The sequence below is a fragment of the Lepus europaeus genome, chromosome 2, assembly GCF_033115175.1.
Source record: "Lepus europaeus isolate LE1 chromosome 2, mLepTim1.pri, whole genome shotgun sequence".
NCBI classification, from domain to species: domain Eukaryota; kingdom Metazoa; phylum Chordata; class Mammalia; order Lagomorpha; family Leporidae; genus Lepus; species Lepus europaeus.
In genome coordinates this window covers 151,015,112-151,024,455 of record NC_084828.1, presented here as the reverse complement: position 1 = coordinate 151,024,455, position 9,344 = coordinate 151,015,112, and positions in this window count along the sequence as shown.

Genomic DNA, 9,344 nt, shown 5'->3' with positions numbered 1-9,344 from the left:
TTACTCATCACTCTTTTTACTTTGTGTACTTTTATATTTTAATTTTTAAATGAGCATAGATCATTTTTCTGTTAAAAAGTACTAAATGTGTGTGTGTGACAGGAATGCAGGTCAAACTGCAAGGCCTGAAAAGTCAAGAGAATTTGGTGGTCTAACCTAACCTGGCCATGGTGAATCGTAGTAAATCTGGCTGTAAAAGTCCTCCCAGGAAACCGGAAGAGCCCTGTAGCACTTAAGGAGGTCCTTGTCATTAGTGTAAGTGTGCCTCCAGCTCACATAACCCCACCAACAATGGAGCCAAGTAGACGAAAATAACGTTCCTGGAGATGCTTTGCACCTGAAGGATTCTCTTCTCTCTCCCTGTGTCCTCCCTCAGCTCACGTGTGGCTCTCTCAGGACCAGGGTAGCACACGTACCGCTTCGGCTGTGTCTCTGCTGCAGGACGCACTGGGCTCTCTGCCCGAGTCCTCAGACCCTCTGTGATTGGGCTCATTCCCACTGCGCTGTTTGCCCTGGCAGAGGGAGGGGGAGGCCGCCCCCCACCCCACCTCCATCTGTGCAGAGTAGTGTTCCTGGGAATTCAGTTGATGCCTAGTTTAGCGTTCCAATTTTGTTGCTGAGATGGGCACAAATGGGCTGTCCCAACCCCTGTCGTGCAGTGAGGCAGCCGTGGCCAGGGGTAAAGGATGCGGCTCAGGTCACACAGCAGGTGTGGTGGACTGTGGGGGAACCCCGTATTGATCTGCTGACTCGTTTCTCCAGTACTGCCATAGGGTGACTTTCACTATGAAATAAAAGCAGAGTGCTTATGGTCAGCTCACAAGACTTGATCCGAAAGCTTGTATGTCTCCCTTTCTGCAGAAGGCTGTTTACGAGCGCATGGGGGGGACTGTGCACACAGCAGGCTAGGGCCCTGCCGCCCGAACCAGGCCTGGAGACAGGCACCCCAGAGGGGCGGGCTGGATCATAGTCTTCACAATCAAATAAATCCTCTTGGCTCCTGGGGAGAAGGACAGGCAGGGGCGCTCGGAGCGTACTTGCTTGCTGACCGCACTCTGCCATCTGTCCTCAATTCCTTGGGAGAGGTGCAGGAGGGAGCAGATCTTTTGCTGGTCTGTTGGTTTGATTTTCTCTATCCTCCTTTGGAGACTGGAAGATAGCTGTTCCAGATAAGAGCAAAACTGACAAGGGAGCTGGCACTGTGGCACAGTAGGTTAATCCTCTGCCTGTAGCACCAGCAGCCCATATGGGTGCTGGTTCTAGTCCTGGCTGCTCCTTTTCCAATCCAGCTCTGCTATGGCCTGGGAAAGCAGAAGATGACCAAAGCACTTTGGTCCCTGCACCCACATGGGAGACCCAGAAGAATCTCCTGGCTGCTGACTTCAGATTGGCCCAGTTCTGGTCATTGTGGCCATTTGGGGAGTGAACCAGTGGATAGAAGACCTTCCTCCATTTCTCCCTCTCACTGTCTGTAACTACCTCTCAAATAAAATCTTGAAAAAAACTGATCAGGAATAAAACAGAGCTGATTTTTTTCCTGAAATCCACTTGTGCAGCAGGTGGGAGGCTCGTAGGCCTCAGAGTGACTGTTGGGGAGAGCCAGGACCAGCCCCAGGCTTCTCAAGATAGTCCAGGGCTCTTGCCTCTAAGCCTCCTCCACCCACTGAATCCCAGGCCGGCGTCAGTCTGGGACGCTGCCCAGCACCCTCCTCACAAGTCCTTCACCTGTGTTCCCAGCAGGTCTGATCCGCCTCTGGGTTGTAGTGGCTGAGCCGGATGGAGACCATATTGAAAGTGGAGAGCAGCGAGCAGTTTAGTGTAATAGGAGAAGAACGGCTTTGTTATCAAAAGAAAACCATTTGGAATTTTAAAAAAGTTTATATTTTATTTATTGGAAAGGCAATCAGAGAGGAGAGAGAGCGAGCGAGCTTGCATCCGCTGGTTAAGTCCCGAAATGGCCATAACAGCCGAGGCTGGGCCATGTGGAAGCCAGGAGCCTGGAGCTTTTTCTGAATCTTCCACGTGGGTGGCAGGGGCCCAAGTACTTGGGCCATCGCTTGCTGCTTTCCCAGGCACATTAGCAGGGAGCTGGATGGGAAGTAGAGCAGGTATGTCTCAAACGGTGCCCATATGAGATGGTGGCGTTGCAAGCAGAGGCTTAACCTGCTACGCCATTTGGAATTCTGAGCTCATCCTGTGACCTGTTTGAACCTCAGATTGAATTCCTCCTTTGGAAAATGGCTGTGGTTTTACTCTAAAAGTGTTCTTAGGATGACAGGGAAAACTATGTATAATGTGTGGCACCTAATAACCTTGTAATATCCGTAAAGTAGCATTCCCTTCACTTTCTGCTAACATTTTATTGAACTTTAGCATACGTGCAGAGGGCTTCCGCACAAGTTGTCTGGCTCAGTGACGTCACAGTGAAGACACCTGTGTAGCGAGCGTACCAGCAGAGAGACAGGAGGACCAGCGTGCCAGAACCCCCTTTCCCGGCCCCTTCCAGTCGCCGTCTTCCCTCTCCTCCGCCACCAAGGTCACCAGTATTCTGCCATCTAACACCATAATTTTTGTTTTATTTTTAAATTCTCTCCCTCCCCCCCAAAAAGAGTTTAAGAATAGCTTAGGCAAATAAATTACAAGATTTTAAGTAAGGAAATGAGAATAAAGGGGAAAAAAGCAAGTTGAGGCCAGGAATAAGGTTAGCAATAGGCCATATTATAGGAGGTTGGCTGTACTTCAGACAGATTGCGGGTTTGACTTGCAGTGTCTCACTACAGAGTGGGGCACGGACTTGAGAGGAACGCGAGGCAGCTACTGGAGATCTGAAGACGCCTCCCCTCCAGCTCACAGCACTTTCACAGCGGCTTCACCAATAGTAAGTGCAAGCATCCAGTGCTGTTTCTGGGAATGTCGCTTAATCCAGATCAACCCCCCAGAGTGGGCCAGTCCTTGATCCGGTGGCTGGATGGATGGGCGATAGGCTGGGTGGGTTTTAGAATCCCCGGGGTGGTGGGTGGCTGGCCCTCCCGAAGTCCCTGGGAGTAGTGTTCTCAGTCACAGGTTTGATATGAACTGAGGAACCAGGCGGTTAAGTGCCCCTCCCTGAGAAGTGCAGCTGTTGGCGGCTGCTGCAAGGCCAGACCATTGCCCAAGAGAGACAGGCGGGATTGGCTGGGAGAGAAGGCCAGCGGCCGACCAAGGGATGGGGGGCACCTGTGAACCAGGCCAGCGGTTTCCTCCAAAGACAGCTTGGAGTGGCCGCCACCCACGGGAGCAGTGACTGCCCAAGGTCTGGCCAGCAAAGAGGCTACACAAGTTTTCCCTTGGAACATCCCGAGCTGCTTTTGTGGTGTGTCTGCCTCTGACGCTGAGCAAGGCAACCTCTCAGTGACCCTGCTGGCAGATGCTTTGATTGTGAAACACACTTGTTAAATGAATAAGGTCACTGAGTCCTTCAGAGGAGCCAGTGGATTGGTTTAGGAAACTCAGGCTTTCCTTAAAAAGGCTAAGCATAAAAAAAAAAAAAAAAAAAAAATGGCTTCAGTCCCACTACCCTAGGGCCCGTGTGTCCATTTTCCCAGGTACACGTCCATTAATGCACGCCAAAATAAGAGCAGAGGAGGGGGCGAGTGTTGTGGTACAGCAGCTTAAGCCACCTCTGTGTCCTCATTGGAGTGCTTCTTCAAGTCCCAGCTATTCCGCTTACGATCTAGCTCCCTGCTAATGTGCCTGGGAGGCAACAGAAGATGGCCCAAGTACTTGAGTTCCTGCTACTCATGCAGGAGACCAGGATGAAGTTCTTGGGTTATGGTTTCAGCCTGGCCCAGCCCCGGCTAAGTGGAGAGTCTATTCCCCCATAGTTTGTATGCCTGGGGACCAGAAAAACAAAACTCTGGTTGGTTTAGTAGCAAAACTCTGATGCTAATAGCATTGGTGGCATTCTGTGGAGTGCAGAGTCAGCCGGCATTGCCTTGTCTTCTCAGAAAACAACCCTCAGAAAAGGCATGAGCACTGATTACCAGCACTATGAGCCCAGTGGAAGTATATGTAAGCACATTTATGTAGATGTCATATGCTATATATGTACTTTGAGTTTTTGTTACGTACAAAGATTGTATAGGTGATGTAGTAATAAATACACATTTCTGCACACAGTCCATACAGTAGCACTAATGAAACTTGGAGTGGCAATGTCTAGATTGAAGTCCATACAAGTCACCTCTCCTCCAAGACTGAGACTCCAGTCCTTGTAGCTGGGGCTGCTGCCGGAATGAAACAGCATCATTCACTGGGAGAACTTTGCTTTCAGTGTCAGTCGGGTGCTAGTAATTTCTATTATTTTGTATTCCTCAAGAATACAATCTTGTGATTGTCATTCTCTGCAGAGTGGAAACAGCTCACGAGAAAGCTGTCATTTGTCCTGGCGGGGGCCTGGGGCTTGAACTCACCTCCACAAGGGGGCGTTAGAGGCCAACTATTCCCATTGGCCTTCCATTGAATGACATTTTTTTTTGTCATTGAAGAGGGAGGAAAGTACTTGCTACAAATGTGTTTTCTAGGTCAACTCTGGCTCGTAAGATCCATTTTTGCTTCCTTGGATAAGCCAGCGAGGGTGATTTGTACCCAGCATTGCACCTTACTTTCCCTACGTAGGCAGTCTGTGTGCTCAATGGCAGACAGCATTCTGAGCAGCCTCTGAATGGGAAGGTGACTGCGAGGCGCCAGGCACATCAGGGAATAGAAATGTCTGTCTGGGACGCCAGCCAAGGACGTTGTTGCCCTGTGGATAGATCACATCCGCTGGCCTCTTGTTTATTCTGAAATGGTTCTGAGGACTCGTTCTGACTGTCATTTGGGACTCGGAGAGGGAGCTGCAACATGCCTCCGTTGTCCTGAGCATTTGGGTCCTATTTCATGGCCGCCTACCAAGGAAGAGACATGTGAAGTCAATCGAGTGAACCCAGAAGGTGTTCCGTGGAATCGTATTTTCTGTTGGGAAGTATTTCCAGTAAACAAATAAGGTTCAGCCCCCGAAGCCAGCTGTCTCTTCCCTTTTCCTTTATGTGTTTCTCAAGTGTGTGATGTTTCATCCAATAGCGTTCAGGTGGGTTGGGGGCAGTCCGAGGACACCTGGAGACCAGGGTTGGGAGAGGGACAGTGAGGGCACAGTGCAGAGGTGGGGCCGTCCCCCCAGCACTTCCCGGAGAGGAGACCACACACACACACACACAGGACAACAGAGCAAGGAGAAAGAGGAAGAGAGGGGCCACAAGACTTGCGGGGGGCAACTGTCACCAGCGTGTGGAAAGAATCTTCCACACCTACACAGTAGAGGTCTCACGTGCTGTGGTCTGGGGCATGGCCGGGGAAATGGAGACCGGCCTTAGCTCCTCTAAAATACCTTGCAAAGCACATCCAGATCTGTAAGAGAAATACCATGAGTGGCAAAAATGAAGCCATTCCCACAGGACATACAACTGCTAACAAAAATGGGCAAAATGGGGCCGGTGCCGCGGCTCACTTGGCTAATCCTCTGCCTGTGGCACCAGCACCCCAGGTTCTAGTCCCGGTTGGGGTGCCGGATTCTGTCCCAGTTGCTCCTCTTCCAGTCCAGCTCTCTGCTGTGGCCTAGGAGAGCAGTGGAGGATGGCCCAAGTGCTTGGGCCCTGCACCCGCGTGGGAGACCAGGAGGAAGCACCTGGCTTCAGATCAGCTCAGCTCCACCCCTTGCAGCCATTTGGGGAGTGAACCAGTGGATGGAAGACCTTTCTGTGTCTCTCCCACTCTCTATATTAACTCTGCCTCTCAAATAAATTAATCTTAAAAAAAAAGTTCTCCATCTTCATTGCCCAGTGTGGTAGCCATTAGCCATATGGCTAGTAACAACAGGCTAGGGCAAGAGAAAAATTGATTTTTTTTATATTGCTTTTAAATTTACATGCAAATAGCCCCATGTGGCTGATGGCCACCATACTGGACAGCACAGGTCTAAAATACAAATAGGTATTGTGTGTCAGACCCCTTAAATCTATTTACAAGCTTTGATCTCGAATGTTTTGGAATTCAGATTAAGGAAATAGAGGAGTTTATGTGAAGATTTTCAGCACTGTGCTGTTTGCAATAGCTTAAATAGTTTAAATGTCTAAAAGTAGATTGGTTATATACATGGTAGCACAATAAGTAAATCTCTCATCCTTAGCAACAAGAAAATGTTCATGATCTAAGGTACATAAACAGAAATCTAAGGCTGGAGGTAAGTGTAGTTTCAATAATGTTTAAAAAGAAATATAAAAAGTAGGGGCCGGTGCTGTGGTGCAGTGAGGTAAAGCCCCAGCAGTGCCGGCATCTCATATGGGTGCCGGTTCGAGTCCCGGCTGCTCCTCTTCCGATCCAGCTCTCTGTGGTGGCCTGGGAAAGCAGTGGAAGGTGGCCCAAGTCCTTGGGCCCCTGCACCTGTGTGGGAGATCTGGAGGAAGCTCCTGGATCCTGGCATCAAATTGGTGCAGCTCTGGCCATTGTGGCCAATTGGGGAGTGAACCAGCAAATGGAAGACCTCTCTCTCTCTGTGTGGCTTCTCTCTCTCTCTCTCTCTCTCTCTCTCTCTCTCTCTCTCTGTGTGTGTGTGTGTGTAACTCTGACTTTCAAATAAATAAATAGTTTAAATAAAGAAAGAAATATAAAAGGGTAGGGAGCTGATTATTTGGTGTGTGCATGGAGGGGAGGGGAATGGGTAGCTCACACAGAACAAGGAACCAATCCAGAATATTTTGGGTATTTCTTTAAGAGTTCTTGAATTGTATTTGGTAATTTTTTCTAAAGATTTATTTATTTATTTCAAAAAACAGAGATACAGAGAAGAGAGAAAAAGAGAGAAAGATCTTCCATCCACTGGTTTACTCCCCAGATGGCTGCAACAGCCAGGGCTGGGCCAGGCCAAAACCAGGAGCTAGGAGCTTCATCTGGGTCTCCCACTGAGTGCAGGGACCCAGGCACTTTGAGCCACCTTCTGCTGCTTTCCTAGGTGCACAAGCAAGGAGCTGAACTGGAAGTAGAGCAGCTGGACTCAAACTGGTGCCCCTACAGATGGCGGCACTGCAGGTGGAGTCTTAGGCCTCTACGCCACAGTGCCAGCACCCATACCTGATAGGTTGTTTTTTTTTTTTTTTTTACTTTTCTGAAGCTCACAAGTTTTCTCTAATGAACATATATTAGTTTTATATTAAAATTCTAGCAGGGCCCACGTTGTAGCCCAGTGGGTTATCTGCAGTTTGCAATGCTATGCCACCTACTAAAGCAATGGTTAGAGTCCTGGCTACTTCACTTCGGATCCAGCTTCCTGCTAATGTGACTGGGAGGCAGCAGAAGATGGCCCAAGTCCTTGAGTCCCTGCCCCCATGGTGGAAAGCAGGATGGAGTTCCTGACTTCAGCCTGGTCCAGACCTAGCTGTTACAGCCATTTAGAAAGTAAAACCAGTGGATGGAAACTCTCTATTTCTGTCTTTCCCACTCTGTTGTTCTGCTGTTCAAATATTTAAAACACACACACGCAAGCATTAGCAGAACTTGTTTCTGAAACTCATAAATCAAGTGAACTAAAGTTCTTGTGACAAATCCACTAGGAATTCCAGCTCAGCCTTCTAAGGGGCTACTCTCTTTGTACCCAGGTCTAGAATGTGGCAGTGAAGTGCTGCCAATAGGGGCGTTTTCACCCTTTGGCCTGGGCCTTGCATGGCTGCTATGAATTTGGGGATACGTATCCTTTGGTTTGGGGAAAGTTACTTCAATTATTTATTTAATGATTCCCACCACTCTGAACACTCCCCCACCTCTCAACATTCCCCTACATACACACATTTTCTCCTCTTTAACTCTTATTAAATTTTTTCACTTTATTTGAAAAGCAAAGAGATAAAGAGATTTCCAACTGCTGGTTCACTCCCCCAAATGCCCTCTGCAGTCAAGGCTGAGCCAGGTCAAAGGCAGGAGCCAAGAACCCCGTCCTCCAGGCCTCCCACAGGGGTGGGCAGGGACCTGCCTCCCAGGGTGCGCATTAGTGGGAGGCTTGACTGGAAGCAGGGTAGTTAGGACTCAAGCATGCACTGCAGTATGGGGTGTGGACATCCCATGTCGTGACAACCGCTGCACCGAACAACACCCCGTGCCCTGGAACTCCCGTTAAAATACGGAGCTTTCTGAACCGATGCTTCAATTGCAGGTTGTGTTACCTCCTTGGCTGTCGTTTCTCTTGATGTTTTGCTTTCTAGGAGACTGAACTCACAATCCCTTGTGTTTTTAATTTCTGCTTTTGTATGTTTAAGTTCCAAGCGCTCTTTCTTATTCTTTCAGTGGTCAGTCTTTAAATAGCACCTTCACTGTGTTACCTGGATGCAGTGTCTGCTCCTGGCTCCCTAAGGCATGGCTTCTCCAAGGGGCAATGTCCCCCAAGGGGGCCACAACTGAGTCTTTGGGGTTGGCAAACAATCTTCTATTTACAATGGTCTGTGGCCCCCCAAAGCTCAGCACTACTCAAGAAAACCATATTTTTTCAATATTTAGTTTCTGCAGGGTCAGTTTCCTCTTTTCTTCTTTCCTGTTTTGGCATCTGCCTTTACTGAGGGGACTTCCTCAGATGTGGGTGACCCTTGGTTTTTCATTCACACATCTTTAACTGCGGAACTGAAGCGCTGCTTGCGTGGAGGGCCTGGCAAGGCGGGCTGCTTTGGCGGGCGGGCTGGGCTGGAGCGCTGCAGGACCAACAGGAAACAGTTTTTGGTCCTCCCCTGTTTTCAGGGGGGCAGCATTCTCACTTCTGCCTGGGGACCTCTTACCCTGAGAGCGTTGTTTCCGGCTCCAGGCTTGTGTCTAGGGTGGACAGTGTACTGTTGTCTGACTGCATGGACTGGGGTCAGAGAGGGTGTGGGGCGGAGCCCTTCTTACCCACAACCAGTCCTTCTTGGTGCAGTTCCCTCTGAACTCCGGCTTCTGCAGGCAGCTGGAGTCGCCAGATGCAGAGGCCCAAGACCCCCGGAGTGTTTGCTTCGGTCAGCCGCCCTGTTCCAGCCTCCTCGGGCTTTTACTTTCTGTTTTCACTTGACGGATAATCATTGTGTATATTTACAGGGCACAATGTGAAGTCGTGACGTATGTATCCACGGTGGAATGATTGTGCCAAGCTAATTAGAATACCCATCGCCTCGTATACTGATGGGTTTTTTGCAGTGAGAACGTGTGAAGCCCTTTCAGAATTTTGAAATATACAATATAGTATTATCTCCCCCAGTTACCATTTGTATAGATCTCAAAACCTTATTCCTTCTGTCCCTTTGGGCAACATCTCCCCT